Source organism: Gossypium arboreum, chromosome 5, assembly GCF_025698485.1.
Source record: "Gossypium arboreum isolate Shixiya-1 chromosome 5, ASM2569848v2, whole genome shotgun sequence".
NCBI classification, from domain to species: domain Eukaryota; kingdom Viridiplantae; phylum Streptophyta; class Magnoliopsida; order Malvales; family Malvaceae; genus Gossypium; species Gossypium arboreum.
In genome coordinates this window covers 22,714,029-22,720,926 of record NC_069074.1, presented here as the reverse complement: position 1 = coordinate 22,720,926, position 6,898 = coordinate 22,714,029, and positions in this window count along the sequence as shown.

The window sequence follows — 6,898 nt, the reverse complement described above, 5'->3', positions numbered from 1 at the left end:
GGTTAATTGAATTTTTTCAATTTTATCCGAATTTTGCACACCCCTACAAAATAGCATGTACAACGTGTGGAGACACGTATTCCCACCGATCGCAGATGAATGAAAGTGGTCGTTTGTATCGCTTGCTCCATTTAAGCTGTTATCAGATAGAGAATTGTGTTATAAACCAAAGGGTCGACCTTGCTCGACTAGAATTGTAACAACCTAATTTTCAGTGGTGTCGGAACAGTGATTTGAGATCACTAAATCCAAAAAATGAGTAGGAAATATTATTAATTTAGTGAGTATAAATTAAATGTGAAGTTACGAAAAATTTTGAAATAGTGAATAGTGTACTAAAAATAAATATTAAAATAATTAGAATCGAAAATGAGGTATCAAGACCTCGGGAATTTTAAATTGAGCCATAAATATTTTTATAAATATTTATGGAGTGTTAATATGTTAGTATTAAGGTTTCGTCGAGAAATTTTAAAGTTCTGATAGTTAATTGAACAAAAAGGACTAAATTGTATCAAATGCAAAATTGTGGGAAATGATTAAATAGCTTAATTGATAAAAGAAAGAGGGTTTAAAAGGAAAATAGACCCAAGTTCTATTTGGGCTGGATGGCAAGGGCATGAAATCAGCAAGAAAATAAGGAGAATTAAGGGCAAAATTGGAAAATTACAAATTTTACTTAATAAAACTAGGACTAAAGTGGAATTATCTAGATTTCTCTTTATTTTTCTGCATTCTCGTCAGCAAAAACGCCATGGAAGAGTTCCCTTAAGCTGGTTTTTCATATTTTTACTCCAAGTAAGTTCAATTCTTGATTATTTCTTGAAATTTTTGTGTTTTTGTGACTTTTACAACTAGGTCCACTTGTTGAAGTCATTAGTTTTGATTCTATGAAAGAAATTGAAAGTTTCTATACATATTTGCTGGAATTATATGATGATTTGGCATGGAATTAAAGTTTTAAATTGTTTATATGTTGATTTTATTGTAAGAATTGAATAGAAAGTGAATGTTTGTAGCCTAATTGTAAAAGAGTTTGAAGTTAGAGTTTTATGTGAAAATTCTGAATTTCAATAGTTATGAAATAACTTATAATGTTTACGAAAAGTATTAATTGAGAAAATTATCTTAATTGAGGGGTTAATTGAGCAACAACTGAATTGTATGAATTGTGAAATTTGGGGCAAAATGGAAATCAACATTTTACACAAAAACTGTTTTGGACAGCAGCAGTAGTCTAACTTTGAAAAATCACAAAAAATTTTAAAAATTGAATTAGAGGATTAATAAAATATGAAATTAAAGATTATTGAGTCTAGTTTCTTATAGAAGAAATAATGTAAGCAATGGAATTGTAAATCATGAGATATGATCAATTTTGTGAGACAAGGTCAGAATGATTTCAGGTTCCCCTGTTCTGACTTTGTAAAATCATCAAAAATTAGATAAAAATAATTAAGGGCTTAAATTTATATTTTTAGAATCCTGAATGAGTCTATTTTCAAGATAAACAAATGGAAACATCATTCGAATCCTGTACAAGGAGATAATTAATTTTTAGTGAAGAAGGGTCAGAACTGTCAGACAACAGAACAGGGGAGACTTCAATGAGTAAACTGTATTAATTGCCCAACTAAAAATTATGAAATTTTTATGGTAAGAAGACATATGAGTCTAGTTTTTGGGAAAATTTATGGATCTTAATTTGGAGTTCTTTAGCTCAAGATAAAAATAATTTAGTGATTATGACACAAATGGACAGCTTGAATATTCACATAAGTAGATAGTGAAAATTATGGATAATGTTACCTACAAGTGTGTTGTTTATACTAAGGATGTGGATGGAGAGGAGGAGGAGGAAAATATACAAAAATATATGAATGACTCGTGTATAAATTGATCACATGCCCGATTATAATCGATAAGTGTTGAATTAGAAAAGATATAATGTTCTATTTGGAATATTTATTATGAAATTATGATTATCGCTATAATACAAAAATCGAACTTGTGAGTTTATATAACTAAATTTAGTGACCATTTGTTAATATTATTAAATTTTAATATTATTTTATGAATAGTGATTAATATTTATGTATGTTAATTGTTGAAAATAAGTAAATTATGTACAAAAGTTATGAAATTAAAGCGAGAATTTGGAGGAACGAACGCAGAAATGAGTACAATCTTTCAGTGAAAAGATGAATTGACGATGAATTACCCAAGTAAACCGAGATTCAGCATTTGTTGCAATTCTCGTGTTTGCTTTCCGTTTAGCTCTTACGAGCCCGTTAACTCATATGAGTTTGATTAACCCTTTTGGGGTTTCGATTCACTCGATGAGCTTGATTAGCCTCCAAGCTTGTTTAGCACTTATGTGCTTGATTAGCTTCGGGCTCCGTTTAGCACTTACATGCTTGATTAGCCTTCTGGCTTCGTTTAGCACTTATGTGCTTGATTAGCCTTATAGACCCGTTTAGCACTTATGTACTTGACTAGATTTGGGCTTGAGATCACGATATACTCAAATCCGTAAGTTGTTCCTTGGATGGACAAGTTGGGAAGTCGTAAATGTAACATGTGGAAAAAGAAATGTAAGTAATGTTATCATTATTATTGTTGAGCTCAATTATGTGATTTTGTCATTCGAGATTGTGTTTGACAGGATATGTTAGTAAATTATGAGTATGTGAATCAAAGTGATGAATTTAAACACCTAATGAGGTTGAGCTCATTCACACAATTTGTCATTTGAAATTGTGATTGACAGGAAGAAACAGTGAATTGCATGCTTATCAATGGTTACACATAATTATCTGAAAAATAAGAAAAGTGACGGTTATTGATATGTGGAAATGTGAGACATTGATATATGAATGTGGAATATGTTTGATAAATGTGTTCATTCTTAATTATGGAATTATGTACCTCATGTGTGCTATTTGCATAAAGATGATATTTCAAATACTTTGGTGAGTAAAGCTTAAATATGAAATAGTATGAAATCGAGACAAGTTGTTATGAAACTATATTTAAATTATCTGTAAGTGTTTTTGTACTCCTCGGTAATGCCTCGTACTTTATTCCGGCGATGGATACGGGTAGGGGGTGTTGCAAGAATACGTAACTTACTGGGGTATGAAAATATATTTAAATTATCGATCATTTCAGACAGAGATCCAAGATTTACTTCACGGTTCTGGAAGAAGTTACAAGAGGCTTTAGGTACGAAGTTGAGTTTTAGTACGGCTTTTCACCCTCGAATCGATGGTCGATCGAGAGAGTTATTCAGGTACTTGAAGATATGCTTAGATGTTGTGTATTAGAATTTCAAGGTAGTTGGGAAAAATACTTACCATTGGTGGAGTTTGCCTACAATAATAGTTATCAGACAAGTTTGAAGATGGCACCTTATGAAGCTTTGTATGGACGTAAATGCCGCACACCTTTATATTGGATGAGCCTAAAGAAAGCCAAATTTACTGGGTTGATCTAGTTAAAGAAATGAAGAAAAGTGAAAGTTATCGAAATTGTTTAAAAGCGACTTGAGACGAAGCGAAGTCGTATGCAGATTTAAAAAGAAAAGAGATCGAATATCAAGTTGGTGACAAAGTTTTTTTGAAAGTATCCCCGTGGAAGAAAGTTCTCAGATTTGGCAAGAAAGGCAAACTAAGTCCACGTTTTGTTGGACCGTTTGAAGTGATTGAGAGAGTCGAACCATTAGCATATCGGTTAGCTTTGCCAATTGAGTTAGAGAAGATTCATAATGTATTTCATGTGTCTATGCTACGTCGTTATCGTTTAGATCCGTCACATGTGATTTCTCGACAGAGGTTGAGATTGACGGACATGACTTACGGTGAAGAACCCAGTAAAGATTCTAGCTCGAGAGGTAAAGCAATTAAGGAACAAAAGTATTGTACTTATGAAAGTACTATGGAATAGACATGGGGTAGACGAGGCTACATGGGAACCCGAAGAGGCTATGCGAAAACAGTACCCATATCTCTTCACAGGTAAGATTTTCGGGACGAAAATCCCTAAAGGGGGGGAGAAATGTAACATTCCGAAATAGGGCCTAAACGGAACAGTGGTTGCGAAACCACAAATCTGGGGTAGAAAATTTTATTTTATTATTATTTTGAGGTTCATGGTATGATTACATGATTGTGCGAAAATTTCGTGATAAAATTCTATGCATAAAGTGCTTAAGTTGAGGTTAGGGACTAAATCGAATACTTTGTAAAACTTGCATTCTAGAAGTTTTTAGTATGAAATTGTTTGAATATTAATTAGGAGATCTTAAATGGTAATTTGACCAATTTTAAGTTCATGGACAAAATTAGGACATGGAAGGAATTTTTGAAAGTTTAGTAAGGAGGGGCATTTTGGTCATTTGGTTATTAACATTAATAAAAAGGTAAAAAGATGACAAAATTGTATCATCTTCTTCAAGTTACCAGCCGAACCTTACCTCTCTCCATAGCTGGGGCTTCTTCAACTTTCAAGCTTCATAGTAAGTGATTCCAAGCCCCGTTTTTAATGATCTTTACGTTTTTGAAGTCCCGGTAGCTCGATAAAGCTTATGCTAGCAATAATTTAAGTTAGGAATCAAATTTGGAAAAATACCCATAGGTTAAATTTGTGTATTTTGATGTTTTATGATGGAATATGAGGTTTTAAATTATGTTAGACAACTTGTGCTACTTGGTTTTAAGTGAAAACGAGTAAAAAAGCTTAATCGGTAAAAATACCTAATAGTCATAAGTACATGTTAGTGTGTGAATTTGATGTTGTCATAGAAGGGAAAAATGATTAGCATGTCATAAAACATAAGAAAATAGGATGAAGTTTAATTTACGAGCCTTGGGGCAAAAGTGCAAATATGTGAAAGTTTAGGGGCAAAAATGTAATTTTTCCAAAGTTTGAGTAAAGGGATGTTTTGATAAATGTTGATATTAAATAAGCTAAATTTTCTATTATAGATCAAGAAGAGCGAAATTTGGGAGTAGATCGGGGAAAAGAAAAAAGTAAAGGACTAAATTGTAAAGTTTAGGCACATTTTGTATCGAGGTAAGTTTACAGTAAATAAATGCAATATTATTTTATTTTACATTATTATTTTCAATTTCCAGCATTTATATATTTATGTTATGAAAATATTTAAAGTTGAATTTAAAGTGAAGTGACAGAGGAAATGTGTTAGAAAGCCCCGGTTGAACCCTAGGAATGTTAGGATATTAGGGTTGACAGGACAGAACAGAAATGAGTCATGTAAGTCCATATTAGAAATATGGCTTTGGAGACAGGATTGAGCCATGTAAGTCCATATTATATATGGCATTGGAGACAGAATAATTCATGTAAGTCCATGTCAAAGACATGGCATTGGCGAGATATTGATGAGCGAGAACGACCCTATTATCCTTAGTATTCGAGTGGTTCAACGGGTCAGGATACGAGTTAAATTACAGTGAATTAACAGTAAAGGAAAAGTAGATTATATTTATGAAAAAGGAAAGGTCAGGTAAGAAAGAAGGTAAGGGAATAAAGAAGAAGATAGAAATTGAGAAGTAAAGAAATTTATGATGTTAGATGATATTATGCATAATTATCCATTATGTTGAATGTTGTGATTTATTTGCTTGTAAGCTTACTAAGCCTAGTGCTTAATCTCTTTATTTTCTTCTTCTTATAGTACTTATCTAGCTACTCGGGGATCGAAGGAAACGTTGGAGGCCGATCACACTATCAAAGAAATAACTCGGTATAATTAGACGTTTTGTTTTGTGCATGGCATGTATAGAAACTTAGCTACTTTTGGTATAATATGAACAATGAATGGTGTGTAAATAATTGCTATTGATTAGCTAATAAAAATGGCCGATGATATGCATGTTTATTAATATGTATGATTGAATGGTGATTATCACATGAAAATTATGAAAAATGTGAAAGTAACCTAAAAACAGATTCAAGTAATAGAAATAACGTAACTTTGAAAAATCACTAAAAATTGTAGAAACATAGTTTGAAGATGAATAATATATGATATTAAAGCTTATTATATCTATTTTCTTATGGAATAAGCAAAAAAGGTAAAGGTATTATATTTTATGATATATCTGAGTTTTAGTGAAACAGGGTCAGAGCGATTTTTGGATCCCCTATTTCAACTTTGGAAATTCACCATAAATTGTAAAAAAACTAATTAGAAGGTGTACTTTATATGGTTATAATCCTTGTTGAGTCTAGTTTTAAGAGAAATAAACGGCTTAGTGATATGAATTTTTTACAGGAAGAAACATGGTTCGTAGTAAGAAGAGGTTAGTGCAGTTGAGTTTTGAAACAGGAAACTTTAACTAATAAACTGTACTAATTGGCCAAGTCAAAATCTATGAAAAAATTAATAGATAGATATATGAGTTTAGTTTCAGGAAAATTTACGGATCTTAATTTGAGTTTGAAACTCAAGATATGAATTTTAGGCGACTCTGACGCAGAATGGTAGCACATTCAAAAGCTTAAATAAACAATTTAAAACTATTTAAGTGATAGATTAAGTTTAGTAATGCCTCGTGCTCGATTCTGGCAACAGTCTTGGGTAAGGAGTGTTACAATAGTTGACCAATGGGACCTTCACATTTTAAATGTTCGAATTTTGAAAAAATTCATCCAGAATTACTGCCCGAATTGCCGGATCCTCGTATGGTGTCCATTGAAACTATATGAACATGATAAAAATATTAGTTATATACGTAATACTAAATACTAAATACTAAATACTAAATACGAAATGACTATTTTATTATGTATATATATTTTATTTAATACTTACTTGTGCTTTTGATCGTTGGTCTAATAGAAGTCGTATATCTTCAAGAGATGTGGGTATTCC